Source organism: Eleutherodactylus coqui, chromosome 1, assembly GCF_035609145.1.
Source record: "Eleutherodactylus coqui strain aEleCoq1 chromosome 1, aEleCoq1.hap1, whole genome shotgun sequence".
NCBI classification, from domain to species: Eukaryota; Metazoa; Chordata; class Amphibia; order Anura; family Eleutherodactylidae; genus Eleutherodactylus; species Eleutherodactylus coqui.
Window position 1 is genome coordinate 184,954,571 of NC_089837.1, and position 10,051 is coordinate 184,964,621.

Below are 10,051 nucleotides of genomic sequence, written 5' to 3' on the forward strand. Positions count from 1 at the left end.
ATTGCTTTGCAATGGTATCAGACACATGAGCGCTTTTTATGCGCTCGTCCGATAAATTATAGAACAGAAATTGCAGATCGCACCTATCTGCGATCTGCGATTCCTGTTCTCTTCTCTATATGCGCTCAATGGGGCCGGCGGCAGCAGCGCCGACCCCATTGAGAACATATAGAAGACAAATCATTCTTCTCTGCCACAGCTGTAACAGCTGTGGCAGAGAAGAACGATGTTTGCCCATTGAATTCAATGGAGCCGGCAATACAGCCGGCTCCATTGAAAGCAATGGGCTGCCGGCGATCGCGGGATGAATTGTCGGGAAGGGCTTAAATATATAAGCCCTTCCCTGCAATTCATCCAGAAATGTGTAAAAATATAAAAAATATATATACTCACCTTGTCCCGGCAGACGGAGTTCAGCGCGGCCGGCCTGCAGTGGGTGTGAAGGGGGTGTGAGTCAGACCTGCCCCTGATTGGCTCAGCGCTGAGCCAATCAGAGGCAGGTCTCACTCACACCCATTCATGAATTCATCAACCTTTGTCGCGCCAAGATCAGCTGGGGAGCCACCACCACCAGCATGGGCAGGCATATGATGGCCAAGCACTCCACAAGGTGGGACGAAGGCCGTTCACCGCCTCCGGTTTGCACCACTGCCTCTCCCCCTGTGCCCCAACCTGCCACTGAGATCCAACCCCCCTCTGAGGACACAGGCACTACCGTCTCCTGGCCCTCACCCACACCCTCACCTCCGCTGTCCTCGGCCCCATCCAGCAATGTCTCTCAGCGCAGCGTCCAGACGTCGCTAGCGCCACTGTTTGAGCGCAAGCGCAAGTACGCCGCCACGCACCCGCACGCTCAAGCGTTAAACGTGCACATTGCCGAATTGCTCAGCCTGGAGATGCTGCCGTATAGGCTTGTGGAAACGGAGGCTTTCAAAAGCATGATGGCGGCGGCGGCCCCGCGCTACTTGGTTCCCTGTTGCCACTACTTATCCCGAATGTGCCGTCCCAGCCCTGCATGACCACGTCTCCCGCAACATTGTACGCGCCCTCACCAACGCGGTTACTGCCAAGGTCCACTTAACAACAGACACGTGGACAAGCACAGGCGGGCAGGGCCACTATATCTCCCTGACGGCACATTGGGTGAATTTAGTGGAGACTGGGACAGAGTCAGAGCCTGGGACCGCTCGCGTCCTACCCACCCGCAGAATTGCGGGCCCCAGCTCGGTGGTGGTATCTGCGGCGGTGTATGCTTCCTCCACTAAACCACCCTCCTCCTCCTACGCAACCTCTGTCTCACAATCAAGATGTGTCAGCAGCAGCACGTCGCCAGCAGTCGGTGTCGCGCGGCACGGCAGCACAGCGGTGGGCAAGCGTCAGCAGGCCGTGCTGAAACTACTCAGCTTAGGAGAGAAGAGGAACACGGCCCACGAACTGCTGCAGGGTCTGACAGAGCAGACCGACCGCTGGCTTGCGCCGCTGAGCCTCCAACCGGGCATGGTCGTGTGTGACAACGACCGTAATCTGGTGGAGACTCTGCAGCTTGGCAGCCTCACGCACGTGCCATGCCTGGCCCATGTCTTTAATTTGGTGGTTCAGCGCTTTCTGAAAAGCTACCCACACTTGTCATACCTGCTTGGAAAGGTGCGCCGGGTCAGCGCACATTTCCGCAACTCCAAGACGGACGCTGCCACCCTGCGGACCCTGCAACATCGGTTTCATCTGCCAGTGCACCGATTGCTGTGCGACGTGCCCACACAGTGGAACTCTATGCTCCACATGTTGGCCAGGCTCTATGAGAAGCGTAGAGCTATTGCGGAATACCAACTCCAACATGGGCGGCGTAGTGGGAGTCAGCCTCCTCAATTATTTACAGAAGAGTGGGCCTGGTTGGCAGACATCTGCCAGGTCCTTGGAAACTTTGACGAGTCTACCCAGATGCTGAGCGGGGATGCTGCAATCATTAGCGTCACCATTCCTCTGCTATGCCTCTTGAGAAGTTCCCTGCAAAGCATAAAGGCAGACGCTTTGCACTCGGAAACGGAGGCGGGGGAAGACAGTATGTCGCTGGATAGTCAGAGCACCCTCATGTCTATATCTCAGCGCATTGAGGAGGAGGAGGAGGGGGAGGAGCATGAGGAGGAGGGGGAAGAGACAGCTTGGCCCACTGCTGAGGGTACACATGCTGCTTGCCTGTCATCCTTTCAGCGTGTATGGCCAGCTGAGGAGGAGGAGGGGGAGGAGCATGAGGAGGAGGGGGAAGAGACAGCTTGGCCCACTGCTTAGTGCGGCTGGGGAAGTCTTCACGGATAAGCGTACCCGCCTGTCAACCGACAGTGCCGACAGGCTTACACTCATCAAGATGAACAAAGCCTGGATTTCCCCAGACTTCTCTTTTTCACCAGCAGCGATACCTAAGCAATACGTAGGCTGCACCCGCGGATGGAAGCATCGTTCTCTATCACCATCAAAAACGGGGACCTTTTTGCTTCATCAATCTGTGTATAATATTCCTCCTCCTCCTCCTGAAACCTCACATAATCACGCCGAACGGGCAATTTTTCTTAGGCCCACAAGGCTCAGTCATATAATTTTTGTAAACAATTTTTATACGTTTCAATGCTCATTAAAGCGTTGAAACTTTCACCTCAACCAATTTTTATTTTAACTGGGCTGCCTCCAGGCCTAGTTACCAATTAAGCCACATTAACCAAAGCGATTAATGGGTTTCACCTGCCCTCTTGGTTGGGCATGGGCAATTTTTCTGAGGTACATTAGTACTGTTGGTACACCAATTTTTGGGGGCCCTCGCCTACAGTGTAATCAAATTAATTTTTAGCCCACCTGCATTACAGCTGACGTTACATCAGCTGTGTTGGGCACTGCAATGGGATATATTTATGTACCGCCGGTGGGTTCCAGGGAGCCACCCATGCCGTGGGTCCACAGGGAGTTGTAACTGCATGTGTCCACTTCTAAAGAACCCCAGTCTGACTGGGGCATGCAGTGTGGGCCGAAGCCCACCTGCATTAAGCACGACATTACCTCAGCTGTGTCGGGCACTGCAATGGGATATATTTATGTACCGCCGGTGGCTTCCTGGCACCCACGCATGCTGTCGGTCCACACGGAGTTGTAACTGCATGTGTCCACTTCTAAAGAACCCCAGTCTGACTTGGGCATGCAGTGTGGGCCGAAGCCCACCTACATTAAGCACGACATTACCTCAGCTGTGATGGGCAATGCAATGGGATATATTTATGTACCGCCAGTGGGTTCCAGGGAGCCACCCATGCTGTGGGTGCACACGGAATTCCCATTGCGGAGTTGTACCTGCCTGTGACTATTTATAAAAAAACGCGGTCTGACTGGGGCATGCAGACACCTTCACAGAATGAATAGTGTGTGGCACATAGGTTCCCCATTGCTATGCCCACGTGTGCAGCTCCTGATGGCGGTGGCACAGGATTATATTTCTCATTGCTTCTGTACAGCATTGTGGGCTATCGCCCCGCCCCTTTTAAAGAGGGTCGCTGCCTAGCCGTGCCAACCCTCTGCAGTGTGTGTCTGCGGTTCCTCTGGCAGACGCACTTATAAATAGACATGAGGCCAGCGTGTGGCATGAGTGCAGCTGAAGGCTGGGCAGGGACACTTTGGTGTGCGCTGGGGACACTGGGTCGTGTGGAAGGGGGGGGGGGTTGGGCAGCATGTTACCCAGGAGAAGTGGCAGCGGAGTGTCATGCAGGCAGTGATTGTGCTTTGTTGGAGGTAGTGTGGTGCTTAGCTAAGGTATGCATTGCTAATGAGGGCTTTTCAGAAGTCAAAATTGTTGGGAGGGGGGGGCCCACTCTTGCCGCTATTGTGGCTTAATAGTGGGACCTGGGAACTTGAGATGCAGCCCAACATGTAGCCCCTCGCCTGCCCTATCCGTTGCTGTGTTGTTCCCATCACTTCCTTGAATTGCCCAGATTTTGAAAACCTCAGAATTATTCAACCCCCTGAAAAATCCCTCATAAAAAGGACAAACGTGCAAGTCAGGGGTTGTCTTAAGCACACCTGATGTAACTAATCAAGGGGTTCATTTGTTGTTTCAAGTGAGCTTGAGATAAAACTCAAATACTTGGACTGGCTAGGGCTTTGCTGACTCTGATATTTGACTGCATGTCAGAAATATGGCTAAGTTAAGATAATGGTCCAAAATTTTAAGACGTCTTTTGAGCGATAATCGTTGTGTGTAACTGCACTGACATTGTGCAGTTTTCGTTAAGTCGTCACTCATCATTGTCTTTTAGCATGCTGAAAGACAACGATGAGCCTTATCAGGAATTCACAGTGGGATACAGCTGATACTATTGTTTCAGCTGTATCCTGCTCCCTGAAGACAGGCGGAGAATGAAGAACAGAGCGGTCCAGTCGCTCCGAGCAGGGAACAGCTGAATGCTGAAGACAAGCAGCCCCGCTTGTCTTCCGTATACCCCACTCAGAGCACAAGGTGATGGCTCAACGTTTGCGCGATTACCTTGCGCTGTAAATGGACACAACGATCATCGCTCAAAAGTCGCTCAAAAGTCACTCAACATACATATTTTGAACTATAATCGTTGTGTCTAAATGGGCCTTAAGCCCTCATAATGTAGTGGATTGCCTGTCACAGCACTGTAAAATTATTATGTAGTGCAAAGGAGTAAAACATTTCTTCATGTTTCTTTTTTACTTTTTTTCATCTGTCTATTCTATTTTTTCTTCTCTCTTTGTTTTTTTTTTACCTACACTCTTCATTTCCTATAATTTACCTAATTTGAATCTTGCTTTTACTCAATTATGCACTTTGATGTTAATAGAAAGTAAAAGTTACAGAAAGCAACATATACAGTAGTGCCTGAAACTATATAGTGGCATCAAACCTCAGACAAGTAGGAGCATGTCAAAGCCACATTAATATTTCACAACATGTTCACAGTCATATTGTCATGTTTATTGGAGAGTGAGGTAATGCGCAGTGCCTATACAGTGTGTTCACCTTTAATTTGTGCTATACATTGAATCATAATGGATTGAATTAAGTTGATCAACAGATCAAAACTCTGATTAATGGAAAAAAGCATCACAAAGAATCGTAAAGTGATCCATGTTTGTTACAATTGAGGCTACGTGATCCTGTAGTGGGATCTGTGCTCACAACTCAGTATCATGGAGATCAAATGGCATTGGCCAGAGAACATCAGAATTGCCAGTTGCACCAGTTCTCTTGACAGAGGAGAGCAGGTTCACATTGAGCACATGTGACAGATGTGAAAGAGTCTGGAGATGCTGTGATAAACATTATGCTGCCCACAACATTATCCTGCATTACCAGTTTGACAATGGGTGATTTCCTTGGAGAGTCACACAAACCTCCACATGATAACTAATGGTACTGGTGACTGGCCCCACATTTCCCAGACCTGAATCAATTTGAGTACCTTTGGTACATTCTATATCAGTCCATCTGATACCACCAAGACGAACCACAAACTGCCAAGGAGTTCATTGTTGCCAGGTGTGACGTCGGTAATGTAGAGGCTTTACACCTATTTTGTTGAACAAACAAAAGCTTTACTGAAACCTGTACCTCCATAAAAATATGATTGTGCAGGTTTAAGGCCCCTTTATGACCTCCATAAGAAGGGCATATGAGCGGTCACTAAGGGGTTAAATAATGATAAATGAGAGCCATAGAACTAAAGTTTCGTGTATTAGATGAAAAGAGGAGAGGTGATGACTAAAGCCCCATTTACACTCAGCGATTATCGCTCAAATTGCGTTCAAACAATGGCTTTTGAGCAATAATCGTTGTGTGTGAACGCTTCCATCTTTCACTCTTCAGCTCAATGATGATTTTTAGGTAAGCATAATATAGCCGGAGAGAGATAGCAGGGACCGGACGCTGTGTTCTCCATGGAAGCAGCTGATCACATTGTCTTCAGCTGACAGCCCAAGGCAGCCCATGCGAAGACAATGTAGCTGAGTGCAAAGTCCAGACCACATGCTGGGATTTGCAAACAGCTGCTGGAGGCTCAGTGTTAATGGGCATTAGTGCCCATTAGTACTTTATGCAAAATGATCATTAGAACTGTCAGTCTTTCAATCGTCTGAAGCTGATAAAGTGCTAATGGGTATTAGTGCCCATTAGTGCTTTTTGCAATATGATCGCTAGAACTGTCAATCTTTCAATCATTTGAAAAATTGTCTTTGCATGTAAATGAGCCTTTAGAAAGTGCCTGATCAAACTGATGGGTGTCCATATAATGAGTCAAAAACTGAAGTGTTAAAATATGGTTTGTCAGAGTTCTGATGTTAACCCTACTGAACATGTTTGAAATGTATTGGAATATCACCTGCAAGCCTGTATACCACCTGCAGCATTTTTGCACTGCCTCAATTACAAGCATGCAATCAAGCAGAAGTGCATTGTAACTAGGAAACATATTTACATATGTTCACATACTAGATCCATCCCATTCACAGAACAAGGAAATTAATCCCCACCCTGAGATAGTGGGTGGACACTTGTAAATTGTTTTACGCCCTGGATGGTCAACAATCCCAAACCACTAGTGCATAACAGAGACAGACTTGTTGCTACAGAACCATTTATTCCAAATTGCATACAGCTGTTTGGGCATGTTGTCTTTATAAGTACAAATGACATTAACCTACTAAGGCTACATACACATGGACAATATTTCTGTCCATTTTTTAGAGCAAAAGACTGGTAGCTTTTTAAAGCTCTCTTCACCATAATCTTGACTACAACAACAGCAGTACATAGCTTGCGCTCCTTAAAACTAAAGTGACAGGCCCTAAGGGTAGCATTGGGGAATATTATTTCCCTGTGGCTTCCACCCTGTAGTTTCGGATTACCTCTTCTTTTAGTGTGGTCAACCTGTGGTGGATTATAATGCTCCTGCCTGGGATCAGAAAAAGTAAAAATAGGACAACCTAGGGCTTAATTATTTATGCTAGATTTGCCTTTTCCCAGAGAATTCCTGTAATTTACATTAAATTAAAAAAATGAAATGAATTACTTTTATTTTATTGGAGAAAGGGTCAGTTTAGGTTGGATCGTGGCCTAATAATATATATAACGTTGCTCAAATAATAGAGTGTACAAATTACAATTGCCCAAGTAATGGTCCTTTTATATGGGTTGATTACAGCAATCAGGCTGTGTAAAAGGCCCAACAATCAGCCTATGAATAAGCAAATGCTCTTTCATTGGCTGAAGGAGGTGCAGTAGGAAAAACTGTAGGAAAGCCCCATTTATATTTAAAGGGGTTGTCTCGCGGCAAGCATCAAAATTTAACATTACCCCATTCCCCCTGACACCCCCCTGGCATAAAATAGCAAATTAAAGCGGTTTTTAAACCGCTTGCTACTCACCGATCCGACGAAATAAGGAGTTTAAAAAATCTTCTCCCTAAGATGGCCGCCGGTCCTTTCCCAGGGATGCACTGCGGTTTTCTCCCATGGTGCACCGCGGGTCTTCTCCCATGGTGCACCATGGGCTCTGTGCGTTCCATTGCCGATTCCAGCCTCCTGATTGGCTGGAATTGGCACACGTGACGGGGCGGAGCTACGATGGCGACGCGGTGACCAGCTCTCCGGCACGAGCGGCCCCATTCACCAGGCAGAAAACCGCACAGCGCAAGCGCGTCTAAAAAAGCAAGAAGCCAGCGAAATTAGACGGAGCCATGGCGACGGGGACGCTAGCAACGGAGCAGGTAAGTGAATAACTTCTGTATGGTTCATATTTAATGCACGATGTATATTACAAAGTGCATTAATATGGCCATACAGAAGTGCTGAACCCCACTTGCTTTCGCGAGACAACCCCTTTAATGTTGGCACCAAGAAGAGCAGAGGGTATTGATGAAAACTGTCTTTGCAGTTGCTAGAGAGAGATCAGTGAACATCATTATGGCATTATATGAATCTGGTAAAGGTCCTCTTCACCTTCCAGTTTCTCCTTAGTCTGATAAAAATGGATTCAAGCAAAGATGTCCAATGCAGGAGCCTCTAGGATGGAGCGATCTTTAGGAATTCCAGTGGAGATAGGGATAGAAGTAAAGTTTGAAAGAGCTGGAGTAGGTATTGCGGAAGGTCAGAAGGGGTACAGATTCTGGAATCCCATGGAATTTAATTTTGTTTCTTTGTGACCTATCTTTAAGGTCTATAACATTTTTGTGTAGATGGGAGATCTCTTCTTCCAAGACATTGTGAGCATCTACCAAGTTATTGTGGGCTCTACGTGTGGCAAGGTGGCCAATATTGGATTGAAATTGATAAGACTTTTTTTGCACATCTTGAGAAATGTCCTTTTGAAGAGGCCAAAGCAGCACTCTCAATGTATTGGTGGTTATAGGATTATCCGTAACTAGATACTATTGTAAATTACAGGAGAGGTTATTTTTGGGGAAGAAGGGCCTTCAGATTTGGGGAGGCCTGTAAGGAGCCCAGAATACCTCTTTTAGTGACCTCTCTGGAAGCAGAGCTTTGTTTCGCTATCTCAGATGAGGAAGAGCCAATAGAGGAACGTCGTGATGTTAGAACTTTGTTCCTGAGAAGTGGCTGCTGTTTGTTTTGGTTCTGAGCTGTGATTGTATGAATTCGTATCTACACTGGTGCCATGAGGGCCGGGTGGGAAAAAAATCTGTATGTTTCCTAGAAGCTGTAGATTTTGTTTGCTTTGGCCTATTTTATTCTGGGAATACCGTTTCCCTGAAAATAAGACATACCCTTAAAATAAAGCATAGCATGATTTTACAGAATTTTTAAGGATGCAAAATGATTTTTCAGGCTTTTTGAGGATGCTTGAAATATAAGCCCTACTCCAAAATTAAGCCCTGCTAACAGTTAATTAAAAAAGTCAATTTAAATAGTGTCCAGGCAGCTATACATGTAAAAAAAGTTAAATTTTTTTTAAACAAAAATTAATATAAGACACTGTCTTATTTTCGGTGAAGCACAGTAACAAGTTATTTTGTAGAACGTTCATTATTCATATTGTGAAAAATGACAAAAACTGATTTGCATGATCGGGTTATGAGCTGTTTTGGAGTCTTAAATGATGCAGGATTCAATTGACCATGGCTTTAGGTCATGTAGTCTCACACACAGCCGCTTAGCAAGGGAAACAGAATTTCCTACTTTTAATAGGTGCAGCAGTAAGTGTTTCTCACTGTGGGCTGAAAACTGTATCACAGAAATGGAATATGCAGAGAGCAGGATATTTGCAGAGTAAATCAATCAGCCGGTGGTTGGGCCGTGAAGCTCAGATACCAGACAGTAGCCAGTTCAAACAGTGTCCACAGATAATGTCAAACATAATTAGTTTAATTAGTCTACACCTGCCTGCCACCCCAGCCAGGCGGTCCACCAGCAAGAGCACTCCATTCCTCAGAAGAGTAAAAAGAGTCCAGAGGGCTACCCAGTGAACTTAACCCCACCAGTGCCACAACACCCAACCCCTTGAACAGAACCGCAGGCCCAACAAGTACGCCACAGCCAACACCATGGGAGAGAGGGTTCCCACAATAGCCTTGGTTTGCATTTCTCTTTCATCATTGCAGAGCATAGTTTCCCTAAGGTTGCAGTGGGTACAAGAAAAATGCGTCATATTGGGTTAATAATCATATAGAATACGAGTGTATCTGGGCAGTGAAAACATTTCAAAATGAAATTGTGTGTAGTTCACCATACATGAGCATTTTATAGTCATAATGCTAATGCATCCATTCTAACATTTTAACAGATATAATGGTAACAAAATGTCCAAAGGGGAAATAAACGGGAAACAAAGAAAAACAGACCGCAAATATTTTCAAATATTATGTAACAGCAGAGTCAAAGGCGGCTCGAGGGGTTGGATACCTAAAGTGTACATATTGTCAGTGTGTCCGGGCTGTCAAATGTAGAGAGGGAAGATGGATTAAGGACTTGTTATAATGAGCAGCTAAAAGTAGTCTATTTACCCCGCACAGAAGTTAAGTGTCCTCTAGTGCCCCTTTTC